The following is a 22368-nucleotide window of genomic DNA, read 5'->3' on the forward strand; positions in this document are numbered from 1 at the left end:
CTCGTTCCTCCCCTGGCCAATAGCGCCTTTGCTGGCGACCGCCCAGCAGGGTCAGAGTAGACAAGCTACGCCAGCTCCAGGGTACCCAGAGACAGACAACCTTCCCCAAACGCAGACCAACCTAAGACATGGAGCCCTCAGGCGGGGAGAGGGGGGTAATCCTATGACGGGTAAGGCTGCAGGTTTGATGCGGAATGACCTAAGACAGGGGCCCTGGCAGAGCAAAAGCACTCTCTGACTTGCTACATTTGGCCTTCCCTTTTAACTAAAACTAAAGGGGGAGATGTGGGGATCAGTGAAGCTGGAGAGGCATTCGCCATGGCAAGATGGCGCCTACTTCCGCTGTTAACTCCTAGTAAACAACTGTTTGCGCATGTGTGTAGAGAACTGTTTACTGCATTTGCATAGAGTGAAAAGTCACGGCCCATTCTGGGGCGTTACGTAGGGTAATGAGCGAACAGCCAATCATGGGCATTCACGCCGCGCTGTGGGCAGACATGCCGCACTGTGGTGGATATAAGCAGTGCGGATTATTGGCTTGACCCTTTTTTCCCTATGGATGGAGACAATAAACGTTGCTGCAGAAGGAACCTAGTGTCCGCGTGTCTTCTTGCTGGCGAGACGACTGCGCGGGCTACATTTTCCTAGGTTGGCTCATGCCATATGTTGTTGTCTAGAATGACTCCAACCCTGAGTTACCAATTTTAAGCCAACTTTCAGTTACCAATGTTTCAAATTTTTAACCATACCTAATAACTTATAAACCAATAATCTATAACTAAGATATACAAAACATATTTATATATTTAGACCAGTCACAAGCAAACATGAAGTGAGTGGCCACACACATCTTATATAGTTAGATTAGGTGAAATTTTCTTACTATTCTTCTAGCTGTAATTTTAAGAAAGCACTTTGTCACTTGCTGAATTCAATAAACACAAACACAGATAGATATTTTTCTAGGAAAAACATCCATCAGCTCCTTTACCATAGAAACTGAGAAGCTGCTGGCCCCTTTAAGAGTGGCAATTAGATGACAAAAAGAGGTCAAAGGGATACAAATTGGATAGGAAGAAATCAAAGTATCACTATTTGTGGATGATATGATAGTATACATAAGAGACCCCCAAAATTCTAGCAGAGAATTCCTAGAGCTGATATATAAAACAGGAGTTAAATCTTGAGACAAGAGGCTAAAATACCCATGAAAGATGATCTTGATTGTAATGATCTTAACTGCATACAAGTGAGCACACACAGAGACACATTCACTGAGGTAACATATTTGGGTTATTGCTTAGTGAGCCTCATGGTATGGGATGGAGAGAAATCTGTTAGATCCCCAAAGATTTTTCTTAAGTCCTTTGTCTTTTCTAACTGTATATAATTCATAGTTTACTGTTATTCTTTAGCCAGGTTTATCTAAAATTGAAATGTAAAAATCTTAAACAATGTAGATGATGCTTTATGTATATTTGAGATATAAATCCCTCTTGTTTATGTCCAGAGAACTTTCTTTCAAAGTGTCTTCTTTCATCTTCACTTCCATTTTCTGTCTTTTGAAATATTTCAAATACAGACAATAATACAGCTTAACTGAACTGATCACACTAGCACATGCTATATGTGAGTTTGTAGTTTCAAACCCTACCACTAATAACAATTAACCAAATGAGTTAATATAGACAATATACCAATAACTAATTTTGTTAAAAATCAATAGTTTTTACTTTTCATATTGATTTTAAATAATATTTTGGAGTGTATAGTTGAACTAAATCTGCATTTTATATTCTCTAATTACCATTAGTACTATATTATTTCATGATTGTTCTATCATTCTCAAAAATTTTCACTTTTTGTATGTTAGATGGCTAATGTAATGCATAGTGCTGACCTTACATTTCAAATTTTCTAATATTATTGCACTTATCATTCTGAAGAATAAGAGTTATTAAAAACTATGATTTGGGGTCTAAATTTCACTGTACTCCAATATTCTACTTTGTGACTTGTGATATTATTACTATGGTTTCTTAGAAAAGGAAATTGATTTGTTTCTAATTGCAAACTGTAATAGACTAATGCACAGTGAACATATCTATAAGTATGTTCTATATACTATATCTATAGGGAAATTTAAGAAGGCCATGGCTTTCCATTCTGGCTCTTTTCTTACTTGCTCTTATTCTTATTGGCAAGTTCATTCCTTCACTGGTATTAGAGCCTTCTTCAGGATTCCAATATATGCTGAAGGCAAGTTCAGATATCTAACCTCATGGACTAGATTCTGGACAGATACTGTGTGTGTGTGTGTGTGTGTGTGTGTGTGTGTGTATGTGTGTGTGTGTGTATGTGTGTGCATGCTGTGCCTGTGTATTTGTGTTTGTGTGCATGTGTGTACACTCTGTACCTTTCTGTATATGCATGTGAATACTGTGCCTGTGTGTATGTATATGTGCGTGCATGTACATGCTGTGTCTGTGTGTGTGTCTGTATTTATTCTACCAAGTCTGTTTCTCTAAAGAGCTCTGACTTATGCATAAACATAAGTATAAATCACTGCATAATGCCATTTGTAGTCATGTAATTTCATATTTTGGCTTAAGTCACCATTTTCTAGACATGGAGTCTTTTCTTCCCCCTTGATATAGTCTCCTTGAATTTTGCCACTGTGAGCTTTTCACTTGTGTCTTAACAATTATAAATGAATATTTGAAATATTAAGTGGCTGGGAAATAGATGTCATCATTAATTACTATTTTCAGAATAATGCCGTGTCTGAATTATTAAACATTTCAGAAATTATGATAGTAAAGAAAATTATTAACAGTTACCTTCTGGATTCATCAAACTTGTAAATAATAGGGAATTTGCATTCATATGATAATGAGGTAGCACCAAAATAAACAGAAATGCCACTGTCTATGTGTCTATCTCCATGTCTCAATATCTCTTTATCTATTGACGTATCTCTCCATATATTTATGTGTCTCTGTGCCTATCACCTATTTGTCCATCTACTTATTTCTTTTGTATTAAATATATTGTAGAAGGAATAAAGTGATAAATGCATATGAAAGAAATGAAGTGAATACAAAATTATGTAAAGTTGTAATATATCTCTAAGCCAACACAATTTAATTTGATACATGATCCTTTTATTTTGCAGTTTTAAAATGCATTTCATAGACAAAGCCATTATTTACTTGTCTCCTTGGGGAAATATGCAGAGACATGCAGTTCCACATGGGTCTGTCCCACTGGAAGGCTTTTATTTCAATGCTATCAACTTCTATTCTCTCCAATCATTTTTCCTTTATTTTCAGCAGCCATTGTTTCCAATAATTCACTCAAGTGATCTCAGCACCACTGAGAACAACTGTAAGGAGTCTGCATGCCTGCTGATGTTGAGAATGGCTTCTTGTAAAGGAGGTTATTTCTTACTCTATAGACAGTTAATAAATAAATGGACTGAAATTAAATTATCATTATCTCATATAATCAAATGATAAGAAAGTATAATTTTACTTTTGTTTTCTTGCTATATAGAAATACTTTCAAGTCTTATCTGGTAACCTCAATAAACAGAATGATAGGAGATAACAGTGACTCTTTCAGGGTTGTAGGGCAGAGAAAGCAGCAAAACAGGTTCCCAGCTTCCATTAGTCATAGGCAGCTTTCTGGATCAGCCATCACTGATGACCACATTGTGCCTATGTCTATTTCTACTGGATGCGGAAACACATTCAATGTAATGCAGAAATAAGGTCATACGAAAAAATATTATTGTATAGAATCTTAAATTCTGCATATCTGTGGTGAAATTACTTACATTAATTAAAAAATGATGATAGCTACAAACATTGTGGAAGAAGCATAGGATATTAAATTTGGCATATATATCCATACTTTTTGAAGAATCCTTTCTTTTTGTATTGCTTCTTTGAGAGTTTCAAGCCATATATTTTGATCATATTCATTCATCTTTTCCTCTTGTCAACAATATGAGTATGACATCATAGTCTTCATTTTTATTATTGACCATATTTTTATTTTTATAGCTGTAGCTTAAAGACTCAGTTGTCTTAAATCAAGTTTAATTTTTAAATTAGCAAGGTCATTAAAACTAGTTAAAATGTGTGTTAGCAGACAGATTAAACAATCTTCTCCACATTCCTGGTGGTTTTGTCAACCCAGGCTGTCCCTTTTGTTGAGCAGGCCTCCATGTTTCTATTCCTTAAGGCTTTCAACTTCAGCCACTTAAAAGGAAATATGTGACATGTGAATTTTCAAAGACAACCATTGATTTTCAATTTGTGTGATGTGATTGGCCAAGTGAAATGCTTAAAAGGAACATGTTTATGTCAGCATGACTTTAAAAGATCAACTAACCGACAGTACAATATACACATGTTTAACACTTCTGTGATATGCATGAACCTATTTATACAAGCAGCCATATCTCCTATTTTGCCTATCTTATAGCAGAAGTTGCTGATGCAGGCAGACTTGAAGTAAATAACTGAAACTAAAATGTTGTAAAGGCAGATTTTGAACTCAGATTGCCATATCAAAGCAGACATTCATATCAATTCCACTGCACTAACAATTTACTGTTTCCCTTTCAAAAATGTACAGAAATAAAATGGGATGTTTTGCTTTCTTAGGGGATAAAATTTACATTTTTATATTGCTTATAACTTCAGTATTCAAAAACAATGTGGTTTGCATGAGGGAGGCATTAAATTATCAGAGAGGTAGTTACTGTTTCTTTTTTGTCTTATAGGATCTTGAAACAAATTGCAGAAGAAAGCAGTTAGGCCAGAATTTTCTCTGTGTAAGAAAAAAAAAAAACCATGATAAATAACAAACAAGGCTTAGGCATTGCTATGGTTTGCCTTCCACATGTTTACTTTCTTGTATCTTGGTTCCCAGGGTTGAGATGGTGAAGTCTTTAAAATGGTACCTAGTGCAAGGTAATTAAGTTACTAACCTCCATCTTATAAGTGTGCATCTTGTGAGATTGAGACAATCCTCTCCTATAACTGGAGTGGGCTTTACAAGAGGCAGTTGCTTAATGAGGCTGCACCAAATATCTTGGCTTCTTCTGCATGGCACTAAATTTACTGTCCACCTCTCTACCATGTAATATAGGCAACAATGGCCCCATCTTAAACTCTCTAGCTACAAGAATCTTGAACCAAATAAACACATTTTCTTCATAAAATATTCAGGTTAAAATGGGCTAAGACAGAAAATGAATAATAGACACCAGAGATAGCTAAGAAATGTGTGAGAGAAAGATAAGACAGTTTTAAAATTTTTTCCCTTTTGTTCAAGCTGAAATTTGATCTTGTTTCTAACATTTTCTTATGGTTGCTTTAAATTTTTGATGTTCAGTTATTTTCAGAAACAAAACTGAGATACCCTGGGCACATAACCTGAACTGAAATATACAAGAAAGGATTAAATTTTATGCTTTACAAATATTCTAAAAGATCACAGCTACTGGTCATAATGAGTATACAATTATTGCAGATATCTTACATTTAGTTTTAATATTTTACCCTTCCTTATGTATTGTTCCCAGAAACTCTTAATTCTATTCCATTTTACCAATGACTAAGACTGTTGTACATATAACAGTATAAGTAGCTCTTTACAATATCATTCTGGTGACAAAATGTAATCTTCTCATGTTCTTACTGAGGAATGATGACGATGATGATGATGATGATGATGATGATGATGATGATGATATGATTTTCCCCTCTCTTTTGTTTCTGTTACTGTATCAATATCCACAGCCCAAAATAATGCAATTACAAATGTATACTTTCAAGCCAAAGCTTCAGCAGAGAGAGTATTTAACAAGAAAGAAAATAGATCAGATAGCAAATAAGATAGCAAATTTTGATAGCACATAAACAGCTATGGTCCCATCACCACCTTGAACACTATTGGTCTAATTTGAAGTCTGAACTTTAAGTTTTCTCTGGACTAGTGATGTATTTTCCTCTCTCCTGAGTATGTGGTCAGAGAATAGCAAGTAATGGAGCTGGTCTTTGTTACTTTCTGGTAAGAGCAAGGTATACATCTTCTCTCTATTGCAATGATAAAATAGGATGTACAGAGAAAGGTCAAGACTCTTCTTGCTATAAAGAAATGGCAAGGTCATCCCCTTCTAACTCTGTAGCTCAGGGAGGCCATGTGCAGAGTAAAAACAGTACATTCCTATCATTTCCAGGAAATGGTATCAGTAAAGAGTTTCTGGAAGAACTGGAATTTCCACACCAATAAAGAAGTAAAGGAGAATATTCTTTTGAGTGGTAACAGAGGCCAGTTGTGCATTTGTACTTCTACTCCACACACATTTATGGGCAAAGTTCTCTCCTTAATCATGATTTCTCTAAATTGCATCTCCAACTTATTTTGGTTCTAAATTTAAGAGTTGAAGAGTAGTCTAGAGCATAACATATAATTGGGGAATCCTTGCCTTGGAGACTATGCAAAATAATTTACTGCATCATGGTACGGTTTGTACACAGTTGTTTTAACTCAATATCTCAAGTCCTTATTGGCTTCAGAGGTAAACTCTGTAAATGGACCGATCTTTTAGAGTGGAGGGTGTTCTCAGGAGAGTTATACAGACTTGGCTTTAATGGAGATTTGGAAGATGTAGATACAAAATGATTTTACCTACTATTAGACTAATGAGACGTGGACATGCTCTCAACTAACCTACTCTCTGTGATTTCATGGCATGGCTCCAGCAATGGTTTTAAGTGCTTTCAGTGCAAGCCTACAGGAATGTGTATAAGAGTGTTGAAAGTACTTGAGTTAAAATACATCTAAATTATTAGAGAGTACTACTATGCTAAGTAGGGTGGGCCAAGGTTAAGTGGGGCAGGATATCAGAACTCACTGAGTGTTTTAGTCAGACAGCTACCAGGACACAATTCAGATGGTAAGTCACTTTTAAAACTCCGGAATCTAGGTAATTTTAATCAATACATAATGTTGCTAAGTCACAAGAGATTCATGCTTGAATGACATTTTAATTAGTTAAATTAACACATCTAATGAAAGAATGAGTCAGATGGAAAAAAATCTGAAGGGCAAAAAAAAAAAGGCTCAGAAAGTGTGTTTACCTAACTAGTGTGCACTGCACCACTTAGGAAGACTCTTAAATTTGGAGAATGAAAACAAACTTGCTAGTCCAGTCTTTCTAGAAATTATATGACCATATGCATATGTCACATAAGTGTGTTTTTTTCCTATGGAAAATATTTGGGAGTTTTTAGCCACTTCAGTGTGCAATCTGTCTTATGTGATCAATTATTTCTTGGTTCATTTCTAACTTTTACCACAGGCATATCTGGTGCCTCTGAAAATGCAAGGATAACTCAGAATAAAAATTTTAAGCATAATGCTTGAAAGGATTTTGTTTTGTTTTCCTCATCCTTAGGAGACAAAATCATTTTTTAAAGTAACTTCTTATAAGTTGATTATTTGGTAAACCTCTAGTAGTTCTGGGACACTTCTCTCTGGGAAGCTACCCCTGGGAGCTGGCTGTGTCAATTCCAAAGGCAGGCACAGCTGTTCAACTATTTTTTCTTGGCATTTACAAAAATAGCTTTCAAATTGCTGGTGTAGTTTTGACAGTAACACACTTTCTTTCTCTTCTCTTCTCTCACCAAGTCCTTTGTCAAGTGATTCTAGAACTATGGGCTATGTAGTGCTTTATTGTAACTTCTCTACTTCCTTCTGGCTGTACTGCCCACCCATCTGCCTAGGGCTGAGTCACTCATATCCATCAAAGCTAGTAATTACGCTTTAGTTCATTCAGTGCTAGTAATTAAGACATGGAAACTGCCAAGTCTTAGCCATTTCTCAAAAAATGGTTTAACTATTTTGTACTTTAATTATATTTTCAGTTTACATATTTACATCCCCCCAAATTTCATATTAGACATAGCTGCACTCAACCTGCTTTATTCTATTTTCTATTATGATTATGATTATGATTATGATTATTATTATTATTATTATTATTATTATTATTATTATTATTGGAGCACTCTGGTAACTGACCATTTTTTTTCTATACCATATTTTTCTGCCTCTTAGGTTATCTAAAAGAGTGTTACATCTAAATTAGTAAATACAATCAAATTTGAAAAAAGGAAAAGGAGATAAACAAAGTAGTCATTACATAACTGAGACTCTATCAATAACCTCCCTACCCTACTTTCTCACATTTCTTCTTATATTTTCTTTGTAGAATATACCAAAAGACTACTTGTTAATGAGAGCTAATTAAATAGTGCTCTGTTCTATTTTCTAGACTTTGCTGTAAGGATGGATTATGCATTATTAAGGCTCTGTAAAGGAATAAAACCAATAAATTAATATATGTTATAAAAGGGGATTTATTACATTGATTTATACAATATAGAATGGGTACTCTAGCAATTGTCATCTCACCTGGGAGAAGCTAAGACCCTAGTGGATGCTTGGTTCTCAAAGCTGAATGTCTCTACAGTCCCAATATGGCACAGTAGGCCTACAGGATCCCTGGAGAGTAACTAGTCTATAGTTCTGTTGGAAGTCTGAAAAACCAGGAGTATAACACCAGTGAAGAAAGACAATTGCATCAGAGATTTTGCACTCACCAGCAGAAGGTAAAGACAGGTAAGTAAATAGCTTCTTGGGACCTCTTTTTATTTGAGTCACTGCAGGAAGACACATGACCTTCTCCTTTTAGCTAAACTCTTTGGACTGCTGTCACAGACCAGCCTAGAGATGTGCTTCTTGTTTGATGCCAGATATAATCAAGCTGCCACTTAAGATCAAATATTTTAGGTAATAAAAGATCAATATAAGATATTTGTTCCTGAACAAGATAGTGTTTGTTCTTGGTTATTAATCATACCAATATCAAAACCAAGAAAATAAAATATGATCATACAGAGGTTGACTTCTTCAGCTCTGGAGCAATTAAAACATAATATGTTTTCAAAATTTATTCTTTTCTCTTGTATGTTTCTAAAGGGACTTCTAAAATGGCATTTAGCCCAGAAGTTTTTCATAGAAGCTGTACTAGAAAATGTTTATCTTAAACAGGACACAAATCCTTATTCATTCCAAATGTAGCTCTAAAGGGCTAGCAGTTCTTTGGAACTTTCTAGATAAGTTTTGTGTTGAGTCTATTGCCTAGATATAAGTACTGCTTGAGAAGGAGCAAACTGATTTTAAATTAAATTTTTTTCTTGTAAATTTTATACAGGTACACAATGCATAATGACCATTCTCACCCTCCACCTCCATACCTCTCATGTGTACTTTTCCATATCCAGATAAATCTTCACTCACATTTGTGTGTATTCATTTTGTTTTGTGCTTCAGTGAATGTAACCAGGGCTATGCATATAGATTTAAGACTATTTGTTGATGCTGGTGTCTTCAGTGATGAGAACAGAAGTGAGGACAATGATTCCTTCTTTCACAGAATATAGTGATAGAGGAAAAGGGCAGGGCTCTCTGAGCTTCTCACTTCAATGCTCAATTGTTGATTGGATGACTTCTGTGTAGCTCTAGTGGAGGTTCTTAGAGTTGCTGTAAGTTAGTAATTACAGTTGCTTGAGTCTACATTTCAAGGCCCTTGATTCTGTTTTTCAACTCATACATAATTTCTGCCCATCTTCTGCAATGTTCCCTGAGAATTAGAAGAGATGGCATAAATGTTTTATTTAGGGTTGAGCTTAATACTGTTAGATATTAGTTGAATACTGGATAGCTAGGATTCTAAATTTACATTTTATTTTCATAGGAGATTGTCCTGTGTCCCAGTTGGTTCTTGATCTAGCAGTAAAGATGCCAGAGGCTAATTGTTGGGTGAAAGGAAAGAAATGGGACTTCCAGGTCCCTGGAGGAGGAGGTGAGGAGATGCAGAGGAGGAAGGGAGTTTTTCCATCATACTTTAGAGGGGTAGAGAAGGTGACCAGCCATGTGAGATCTCTGGTGAAGCAGCCATAGACTATTTCTCCAGGCAAGAGATTAGGGGGTTGAAAGGGGACTAAAGGTAACTGAGCAACTGAAGCTGAAGCAGGTTAAGAGGTGCTGAGCTAAGAGTATTGGGAAGGATGCACTAGCTGAGAAAGGCTTAGAAGAGTTCAGCAATTGAACCAATAAGGCAGATTGAAATTGAGGAACGTGTGTGTTTTTCACCCACTGATCCAATATTCTCTGTGTGGGGGCTGGTAGCACAGTATGCCTGGAGCTTAAAGCAGGGTAACAAAAGCTACATCTTACACATTATAAACAAGAGGCATCTTTGATTAAGGCTATGAGTAACTTTGTTCTATGGGTATAGACATAACTATTTAAAAGACAGTTTGCTGCTAAGTAAATTTAATTAAACTTAAGTCATACACTTGAGCCCATGAGCCTAGATATAGGTTGCTAGCTGGGTATAATGTAGCATGTATGCCTTTTTATTTCTGCACTGAAATACTCAAGATGGCCTTGCTTTGTTTGGTTTTCTTGATTGATTTATGATTGATATTTGGATTTCATATGAGTATTGTATTTATAGTTTTCTACTCTCCCACTTGTTTCTCCCATATCATTACCACCTTAACAAAGTTGATGGATTCTTTTAAAAAAGGAATTGTTACATTTTGTGCATGTGGACATGCAAATGTAGAAATGCAACCTGCTGCATCTGGTTAGTGCAGCTTTTAGGGATGACTGATACTGGGTAACCAATTGGGAGCTCATCCCTAGAGAAGATCCATTTTCTTCACTTAGTAGTCATTAATTACTTGCAGGTCTTAATCTAGAAGTGGAACAAAATCTTAATACAAATGATTCAGTAGCTAATGCTGAAATACCAGGCATCTATAGAATATCGAAAAGGGGCAAAATAAGAGGAATGTAAAAGCTTTGAAAGATTTTACATCAAAAGAAATAAATAGCCCAGGTAATAGGCACATTCACATCAAACTTCTCCTCATGTCTTCTTTTTTCATGGTTTTTATTTTAATGTAGAGTGATTTGTTTATACTTTTATGTCAGCAGAACTAGAAAAATAAAACAATCTCATTGTCTGTTTGCTTTTAACTACATGTACTCTCTAAAATTTGTCAGGTCAAACGATTTGCTCAGAGTAATGAAAATAGTAACTGACAGAAACTGAATTAACTTCTGTTTTTTTGGTTTTTTTTTTTGCTTGTTTCATTTTTGTTTGTTTGTTTTTGTTTGTTTGTTGGATACATGTCATTATTCTATTCTTTGAAAAACTGAGAACTCATTTCATTGAAAAGAAGTAATGTATAGAAATATGCAAGAACTGTGGATAAAATGTTGAAAGGAACTTTATGTGTAAAAATGAAAATATTGGGGGAAACCAATACACTGTGAGACCATTGTAATAGAAATAGTGTGTTTTGCTATGATCACATACCTTTAGTTTCAGTTATGAGGGAGGCTGAAGCAGGGGGATCACTTGATTGATTAGCTCAGAGATCAAGGGCAGTGGGGGAAACTTAAGGGAACCCTGTATCAAAAACAACTGGAGCAGCAAAATGATAGTATTACTTTAGAGTATTATTCTAACATTCTCATTTCATGTTTCATTGTGAAAATGGAATAAATAGAAAAAAATTACATATGGGTATACTACTGCATATATCAACCTGTCCAAATTAGACTTAGATTTTTTTTTGTATCCTTGTCTGTCATTTTGATAAACAGTTATGCTGTTATCTTATATCAAATCCCCCTCTTTACCTAGTTTTCCAGTCCATTTTGACCTACTTGAGAATTGCAGTAAATCTTCCTTTTCTTGCTGGCAGTATTGTATCTTCTAGTTCCACTGGATTATATATTGACATACAGCAACATAGTTATTATTTTGGCTTATAAAAGAAAAATAAGATCCCCCTTTACTACTTAATCTCCATAATGTTATACCCTTTTATAGCAAAACATTCTTGTGAAAATTCTTAAGTAACTTAATAGCTTCTTCCTTATTCTCTTTAGAAATCCATCCATCCTTTTGAAATTTGCCACCTGAACCAAATAGTTCTCTAGATATAATGAAGGCCTTTTAAGTTGAAAGTAAATCAAATTTAGCTTTTGATTTCTTCAATTTATCATTAATCTTCTATCAATTTATCAGTATTACTACTGTACTTTTGGAAACTCCCCTTTTTCCTCTGGATTACAAGGAACTCTGCTATAGTCATGATCAGAATTTTAAATCATACCTTTATGTTTGTGAATATCCAGCCTAATATCTTTAGCCTAATATCTCTCCCATATTTCACGTTCATCTACAGCCTATATAAGTTTGAATGTCTAGCAGATAGTTTAGACCTTCAAGTTCAAACAGACCTTGCTCTTGAACAGAAGAATCCCTCCCAGATTCTTCTCCATGAGCTCATGGTGAATGCCTTTTTGCAGTCACAAAGAACTCAGGCTCTGCCATCTACTTTCATATCAGAGGGACATGCTTTGAAAACATTATGGGACCCCATCCAGTTCTATCAATTTCATTTAAGTCACTGTAAGTTTTTTCAAAGGTCATTTTAATAACCTCCTAATTGATTTTTCTTACTAAGATAATCCTAGATGAAAACTAAATTAAAGAGTCTGTGCCCATGGTACAATCAAATCATCAATATGGCTGATGTGAGTTTTCAGAGGAATGGGGTCATAGTGAAAACACTGAGTTGAAAATTAGAAGATATGTATTCAGATTCTTATTTTACTGTTTACTATCAGTAGGGTATGAGTAAATCATGATAAACAAACCACTGTTCCTTACAAGTAATGTAAATGTCATTTGCTCTTGTCACTGAACAGAAATTTTTGGAGAAATTACATATAGAATCATACATGTTGAATTTGTGAATTTTCACTTCAGTAAAAACTACAATAAAATTAATTTTAATAAAGTAATTAATACTACAGTAGGAAAAATGTATGCACACCTCAAAATATTTTTCAAGTATCAAAAAATGCTAATTTAATAGAAACTGTGCTTTGAGAATCATTGTATAGAGGAGAGAAGAGGGGGAGGGAAGCCACTAGGGATGGATTGGAAAGATTTATTGGGTCCAGAGAGCAATCTGCAGTCCAGTAAATTGGCATTTGAGGGGTGTCACAAATAATAACACTCTACAGCTTGCACGCCAATGCACAGGTGTCCAAAAGCTATTACAACCCAAGCATTGGACTAAAATCGTATGAAGGTAATAGCATAGCCACTGTGAGGAAGGTGCTCAGAAAAGGGCTTTTTTAAAAAAATCCTATTTAGCAAATCACTTCTACACTCTGTCCTATAAAACCACAGCAACTCAAGAAATTAAATTATCTGCTTCCAATTCAACCAAAACCATTTTACGTAATAACTGCAGAATGAAATAATTGTATATCAGAAAGGTATCTGAAACCCTGGGTATATTAAACAAGTGTTTGAAACATTGCTGAAACTTGCATGAGGATCTGGGGCAAACAAGGTTACTTCATGTTTGATCACCCTTACAACTGAGCTCAGGGAGCCCCTTCCAGTAAGAAATTTGTTACAATTGTGTATATGTGTGTGTGTGTGTGTGTGTGTGTGTGTGTGTGTGTGTGTGTTGTATTCAGTTTAGAATATTCCTCAAATTAACAAATATCTTTTATATACTGTGTCCTTATATATTTTGTGAAGAAACAGTTCTGTCTATTAGGTCCAAATAAAATTGGTAACTGAGTTGAAACTTCATATGAATACAGGTTCAGGTATTATCACACACACACACAAAAAAAAAACCAAAACAATAAATCTTTGATAATGTTTTCTGTTTAATACTTAAATTGAGAATTATATCTAAGAAAAAATCATAGATAATAAGTAGGTTTTACAGTTTAGGGATGCATAAGTATTTTCATGGAAAGAAATTGAGAGTTTTAAAATAGTTTAAAGAGGAACAACAGGTCTTCCTCTAAGGCTTTGTGAAGTTTGCTCTACACACACCAACATGCTTACTTTTTTATTGTTGTTGTTCTTATTTGGGCAAGCACATTGTTCAGCTTTCATGGTGCAGGTTCATTGTTATGGCCAGAAGAGTCTGTCTCACAGCAGGTGGACTGGTCTTCTGTTTTTTATAGCCTTTCTACACCCTTTCATAGAATCTTTTCTTTGGTATTCTCTAAGTCTTAGAATCAGGGGTTGCTTTGTAAATGTGCCAGTTAGGTTCAGGCTCCCCATGTTTGTTCTTTGCTATTTGATCAGTGATGGATTGCTGTGATGGTCTTGATCTAGTACAAAAAAAAGCTTCTTTGTTGATGGGGACAAGAGCTTCACTTATGAGAGTAAGTATTTAAAATATCAGAAAAAATATAGGTCTATGACCTATCTAGTCATGGGTAGTTGGCCAAGTTTGCAGTATTAGGCATCTCCTCCATCCTATTGGGTACAACTTAATTTTAATTAGTTGGCAATTGGTTACCTTGCAAGATAAATGTACCACTATTGCACCATTGGAATATCATTCTAGAGTGGTCATTGTATTCCATGAGTTTTACAGGTGATCAATGTCTTCTGAGGAACCATAGACACACATATACATTTATATGAATGTATATTTACTGTGAATTTAAGAGGGAGTAGCAGGGATGGAGTAGCAGGGGTACATGGGAATATCTGGTTATGGGATAGGAAAGATAAAAATTTTGTAACTATTGGTCTCATGTGTGGCATTTCCAATATATATATATATTGGAAATATATATAAATGAAGAAAAAGAGGACTGGGCAGTGGTGGCACATGCCTTTAATCCCAGCACTTGGGAGGCAGAGGCAGTCAGATTTCTGAGTTTGAGGCCAGCCTAGTCTACAGAGTGAGTTCCAAGACAGCTAGGGCTACACAGAGAAACCCTGTCTCAAAAAAACAAAACAAAACAACCAACCAAACAAACAAACAAAAAATACAAAAGAAAAAAGAAAAAGAGGGAAACAATGATTTCTCGTTCTCATGAAGTCATTTAGTTTTATGTAATTTTAGTATCTCTAGAAATTATGGTATGTAATGAAATCACAAGTATAAACAGAAACTACATGGTCCCTTATCTGCTCTGTGTTCAGAAAAATGGCCCATTTCTTTCTGAGATCTGAGAATCTATGTTTCCCTCTGGATTCTTTTGAACCTTCTCCTTCCCATGCCTTCTTTCAGTTCTGTTCAAGTTGAATTCTATTTCAAGCTGAAACCTTTTAATGTGAGGATCTAATCTGGAGGCAATATTGAAGTGGTCAGTTTTGAAAGTTCAGTTTAAATCACCTAGACACAAAAGTTACTTTTGTATTTTCTTAAGTTTTATATTTTCTAGTTTTACTTAGAAGAATTGATGAAAATGTATGTGTAGTTAAAGCAAATGTTTTTATGATTTTTTTTCTATGTGTCTACACTGTGAAATGTTTCTCTCATGGTGACTGTGTGATGGTCCTGTATCAAGCACTTGATAACTGCTGAGAATAGATTTTAGCTCTCTTTTCTTTACAGCAACTCTTGCCCTAGAGATTCAGCTTGGATTATCAGCCCACAACTGTATGTTTTCTAAATACCTAGTGCCTGCTGGGGACACTTCTGTGTCCCCCTTGCTTTCCTCTACTTCCTCCTGCACAGTGGTGGCTACCACACAGGTCCTTATAGAAGTCATGGCTACTATATCGGTTTTTTAGACGTCATGTTTTTTCAGCACCTCCAGCATATTTGGAGTTGTGGGGTCACAGATACTGTTTCACATCCTTCTCATTGACAGTGTCAGCAGATTTTGTTTTTCAATTCTAGTTGGTTTCTGTCTTTTCTTGTGGGACTCAGGGAGATTCAAGAACTCTGTCACCACTGCCATCTTCTCAGAATTTAAAACATGTAGTTTTGAACTTGTCTGGACAAGTTGTGAATCTCTGGGGATGGAATAAAGCTAAGATTTATACACTTGCCAGAAGTTATGACTAACTGCACAGCTGGTATGCACATAGGATTGGAAACTGTGAGCCATGCAGCTGTTTGTCAGGATTGGGATGTTTTTATTCTCGGAACATTTTCTTTCAGGCTGTTAAATCTAAACTCACTGATATTCCATGAACACACATACACACACACACACACACACACACACACACACACACACACACACACACACCCTACTTTGAAACTGAGAACAAAGCAAAAATGTTATATCACCACCTGTGTCTAATTAAATATTTCTGGCAATTTAGCATAATTACAAATGAAACATCCACATAGCATATAGTAAGATATTTCCTATATTCATTGTATACCTCAATGTTCTCTTACTGAAGATTTCTAACTTGAATGTGATGTTAACAGCCTCAGCTATTGATTGTCCTAATTCATTGAATTTTCCACTGAATGTGCCCTCTGTTTGCATTTCTTTTTCTTCTTTCCATCTTGCTAACATTGCCACCTCTCCAGATGCCAAATACAATTCTTTTTCAAAATGCCTTTCCTGATAACCACACAATCCAAGTCTAGCAATAACCACATTAGCCTCTTCTTGTAATAATGAATGATCTATTTCATAGCACTCAACTAATGTTAATGATTCAATACAAATAAGAATAATGAGATTTTAATCTATGTTTTAATGTTAAAATATAACTATCATTTTGAATTAAAAATATAGTCAACCATTTATAAGGAAAATGCTGAGTTATACAACTTCAAAATATTGTGGTACATGATTTCAATTATAGCTTCAATTGCAATTTGAAGTCAAAAGCTGCTCTGTAGTTCAATAGATGGGCTTAGTGAAGATTTTTTTCCCCAATCTGTAGGTTGCTGATTTGTTTTAGTGACTATGTCCTTTGCCTTACAGAAGAGTTCCAGTTTCATGTGGTCCCATTTATCAATTCTTGATCTTAGAACATAAGCCATTGGAGTTCTGTTTAGGAACCATCCATCCCTCGCCCCACCACCCTTGTCCAATGATTTCGAGGGCCAGCAGAAAGAATACAAACAGGCCACCTCAGGAGGTAGGAGGTTGGGTAGACTCTCCAGCATGCACCAGTGACCTTGGAGGTGAGTGAATCTCAAGATTCAAAGGGAAGGACCTTAGACGAAATGCCTGACAGTAGGGAGAAGAAACTTATAGAGCCCACTTCCAGCAGGAAGACGGGACATCAAGTAGGGAGGGGATTACCATCACACAGTAAAAACTCTGACCTATAATTGTTCCTATCTGAAAGAACTGCAGGGATGGAAATGGAGAAGAACCTGAAGAAAATAAGGTCTAGGGACAGGCCCAAAGTGGGATCCAGCTGAAGGGAGGTCCCAAGGCCTGATACTATTACTGAGGCTATGGAGAACTCACAAAAAGGGACTTATCATGCCCGCACTCCGGAAGACCCAACAAGCAGCTGAAAGAGTCAGATCCAGATATTTGCATCCAACCAATGGACAGAATCTGCGGACCACTGTGGTTAAATTAGGAAAAAGCTGGAAGAAGATGAGGAGAGAGTGACCCTATAGGAGGATCAGCAGTCTCAATTAACCTGGACCCCATAGATCTCTCAAACTTTGGACCACAAACCAGGCTGATATGAGGTTCCCAACACATGTACAGCCAAAGGCTGTTGGGTCTCGGTTCAGTCAGAGAAGATGCACCTAAGTCCCAACGAGTTTAGAGGTCTGGTTGAGTTGGGGGTGAGGACATCCTTGTGAAGACAAGGGCTGGGGAGATGGAATGGGATGTTGAACAGTTGGATGGTGGACTGGGGTGGGAGGAAATAAAATCTGGAATGTAAATAAATAAATTAATTAATAAAAGACAAAAATAGATGGATTTATTATTGAAGTAAGGATCAGGATACACATCTTTTGCAAAGGACTACAACATGTGCTACTAAATACTTGTTACTATTACTGTAACAATTTCCTCCCAGTTTTTCTGCTATCATGCTGGGAACAAATCCATCAAAAATAGTTACATATAAGTAATTTGCTCCTAAGCTTGAGGTTGAGAAGTTAAAGTCAAGCTTATCCAATGAGAACTCTCTTGCAGAGATATGAAATCAGGTGGTACTTACTTATTGTTTACTTTAGTAATTATAGCCTCAGAAGTATGGAATCATGTTTTTATAATGTAGAACTAAAATGAAGAAATTTTCTTCCATGATTTAGATTTATGGCTAGGCTGTGAAGTGGCAGAGATGAGCTATGAATGTATACTCTCTGACTCTGTTCTGCTTACTTTTTATTTCTTAGACCTTGGGCTTCATAAAATACTCTCAGATGAAGAAATCTCCTCTGAACTCATCTAATTTAATGAGTTTTGTTATTTATAATTAGCATAGAATTTGTGAAAGCACTAATAATTAGCTACTGAATAAACATGTGATCACCTCTTGGGTATCTATATTTTTGTGACTTTCGGTTGATGACTTCTGTAGCCATTAGGATAAAAGAAGAAAAGTCCATGCCAATAAATATCACTTTACTTTGTTGTCTATGATCTACTTATCCAAATCTTTAGCATGTTCCAGATGCACCATCTTTCTAGTGTAAGCCAGATAAATCTAGAAATATCTGTGGAACTCAGCTGAAGCACTAATATTAATAAAATCGAGAATACTCATGGTCCATCTCTCAATAATTATTGCAGCTCTATCACATTTTCTTGGCCTATCATTACTTAGAAATGATATATAATCAGTTAGGTACATGTGTGTCTCATTAGAAATTGGAACTAAATATCAAATACTTATCTCTGCCTCTGGCAATAGAAACTAGCCGAGGCAAGAGATAACCCAGAATATAGCTTCAAGAAAGTCTTTTTCTCTTGATGTTTTTACAGAAGCTCTGTGTGGTTTTTTACAGAAGCCAAAATTACTGATACAAAATTTGAAGCTAGCTATACTGTTAAATATATGCTCCAAAACTTCAAAAGGCTAATTTTTATACACTATGCCTTGAACCTTATACACCTTAGGCAAAGACAAGACAATCTCTAAGCCAAAGCATGCTTTATTATATTGAGGAATTATTTTCCCTAATGGATCACTTTTAGTGGAATTGGTGAGAAATAAAGACAAGATTAGTGTCTTTAAAGGTTATAGCTCCTAAAGCAAGTGAGAGCAGACCAATGGAATGGCAGATAATTCTTCTTTCTATATTCAAAAGAGTGAGAAAAATGATACGAAGGAAACAGGTAGTTTTGATGTAATTTACACCTACCTCTTTGTTCTGATCCAAATCAATTCACAAATTCTCAGACCCAATTCACCACTTTCAACTTGAATTGCTTGATCACATAAAAGTATCTTTCATGATTCCCTTGCATGTCTGTGTTACTATGACATCAATAGTCAATAGAATAAAGAAAAACTCCAGTTTAAAGCTCATTAATTGTCAAGTTTCAAACCTGTCAGCAGTGTTAGAATTCGTTCTTAAAGCCCACAGCACTCTGTTTCAAAATACTTGAGTTACATGACTGAAATTCTCTTATTGACCCAATCCTGATTCCCTAAGATTTAGTGTTTGTATATTAAAATATATAAAATATTAAATGTCATTAAACTAATATGGCAGTTTTAAATCCTTTTTATTTTTATATTGTATACATTTTACACATTGTGTATTTTTCTATTTTGAATTATTGCTGTTTTTAATTTCTATCCCTAAATGCTATTACCATGGCTCTCAACACCATAGAAACAATGATGATCATACAATAAAGAACAAACTGGAAATGTTACCAGAATAGAGTAGCTTAAAATAGAACAGAAAAGCCTCAGGTGGAAGGCCTATATTTAAATAAATCCATCCACCTTTTCTCCTGGAAACAAGATTTTTCTGTGAACATGCTGTTGGTCTGTGAGTTTCTCCATGACAGCATGATTGGTATGGCATTGCTTTTAGCATACTGTGGGCGCATTTGGCAACTTTGCCATAATGAAATGTCATCTATCCTACAAGACTTTCACATTTGAATCTGGAAATACTGAAGCTGGAATCACACTATACCCTATGCCTGAAATTAAATGTTTTTATTGACTTTTGCAGATAGGCCAAAGTCAGCATTTTATCATAATTTCTTATGGATTTTCCCCTATTCATGGAAATAAAGCTATTAACTCTTGGCTTGAGCTTTAGCATTTCATTTGACTTGGTGAAATTAATATTACATTTAGGCTTCTTCGTTGTCGTTCTGTTTTTTTCCCAGTCACTAATATTTAAGTCTGTTTAAATACTTCACAAGTCATAACGATTTAGGTCGCTCCTCTTAGGTGAAGATGAGAATTATCATGGTATGTGTAGAGTTTGAAACCTTTATTTTAAGGAAGCTTCATTTCAATGCGAAGTCAGGGACAACATGATAGCCATTATGCTTAGCACACAGCATGAAATTTTATAAAATACAATGTTTGGTTAGCTCACCATGTTGTTAACCATTTGACTTGAAAGATTAACTCTTCTGGACTTTGTGGCTTGTTAATGTAGTACGTTTATTCAAGAAAGAACCCTGGAAAATGATTTCTCAAATGATATAATGAAAAAGTAGAATGCTTTATATATAACAGTTTTATTAGTTCTTTAAATTGAAGCACAAGTCAGAGAGATTATTATCATTTTTAAATCATCAATAGTTAGTTTGGAAAATTTCTTCCTTCCTTTCCCTCTTTCATCCCTGTTCTTCATTGTTTTCTTTCTACACAAGAAGTAGTTTAGCAGTTTCTTAAACTGGTTGTATTCTCATATTCTACCTGAGAAATCTGTATTTCAGATTTCACCCTACTGGAAGATGCCAAAACATTTGGTTATTGTGGGTCTTCAAGAATCAAAGACAGTATATAGAGTGTTGAGCTCAATCTCTCTCTCTCTCTCTCTCTCTCTCTTTCTGTACTCATGTATGCATATGTGTGTACGAGTGCATGTACATATGCATGATCATGTGGGTGTGTGCATACTCAAGTAGTGTTGAGCATTTGCATATGTATAGAGGCAGAAGTAGATGTAGGGTGTCTTCTCTGCAGTTTTCATCTTATTTTTCAAGAAAGCATCTCTCATTATACCTGGAACTCACCAATTTGCTAGACTGGCTGGATATGATGACTCAGAAATCCTCTTGTCTCTGTCAATTCAGCACTGGGATCACTGGGATTACACCATCAAGCACACAATTTTACTTGGGTGCTAGGGATGCACTCAGATTCTTATGCTTCCTTAACTAAATGAGGCCTCTCCCCATCTCAATAAATGACCCTTTATACCTAACAAACTATTATTGGCCTTGGAAATAATAACCACTCAAGGTTATAACATTGCTATAGTTTTGCCTGTGCCCAGGATAGCTATCTTGGTGGTGAGTTGGCACCGAGTCAACAACACAGACTCTAGGAGCAGGTGAGAAATGTCACAGCAAGCTTATCTGAGCACTGCTTCAAGCTGCTTTAATAACCTCTACCTAGACCCCCATTGGTCCCAAGAAACTATCTCTTCAAAAAAGCAGATCCTGATTGGTTGGCATTGTTTGCACTAGCAATCTTTGCTCTCTCAGGCAGTCCTCAGTTAGGTCTTCTTGCAGGAGATGCTTTTATAGCTGCACAGACCTCAGCATTTACATGGAGGCAGTCTTGATGTTCCTGCAATATATCTACCCTTTTGTTTTTAGATTTTGACAGCCTGGTAGGAGCCAGAGTGCCATTGCCTTGACATTGTTCACCCTACTTCAGAGGATTCCCAGTATACTGGACTGTGCCTGTCTTAGGTTGTGCTGTCTTCCAGGATCTTACCCATCATTAATTATCAGACCTAAAAGACATATCACTCCGGAGGCATGTCACACAAGGGGTAGACAAGAAATAGCATACGTGATGATCTTATGGAACTCTGCTATCCATGCTTTGATCATTCCTTAGGGGGGCTGCAATCAGTATTTTCAAGAACCATCAGCCCCTAGAGGGTCACCTTATTTATGAATTGCTGCCTAGAAATATGCTGTGTGAGACACTTAAACAAAATAATTAATAGTATGATAATTCCTCCCATCATAGCATAAATGTCTCTCCACAAGGAGCCAAGCAGCCTCTTAATAGTGTCCCATTAAAGAGACAACCACCTTTTAGGAGAGTAAAGGGGCATAAAGAAAGACAATTAGAGCAGCCACAGAAACCCCAATTGTTCATAATGTGGTCATATCAGAATCTAATGGGATCCCTGCTAACATAGGGAGTAATACCTGAAGTGTCATGTAAGGTAAACCTCCACATACTGAAAGACCACTGGGGGAGACCCCCACTCAAATCTTGGGAGGACGTACACCCAAGGAATCACGAGAGACCACATCTTG

The sequence above is a fragment of the Mastomys coucha genome, unplaced genomic scaffold, assembly GCF_008632895.1.
Source record: "Mastomys coucha isolate ucsf_1 unplaced genomic scaffold, UCSF_Mcou_1 pScaffold19, whole genome shotgun sequence".
NCBI classification, from domain to species: Eukaryota; Metazoa; Chordata; class Mammalia; order Rodentia; family Muridae; genus Mastomys; species Mastomys coucha.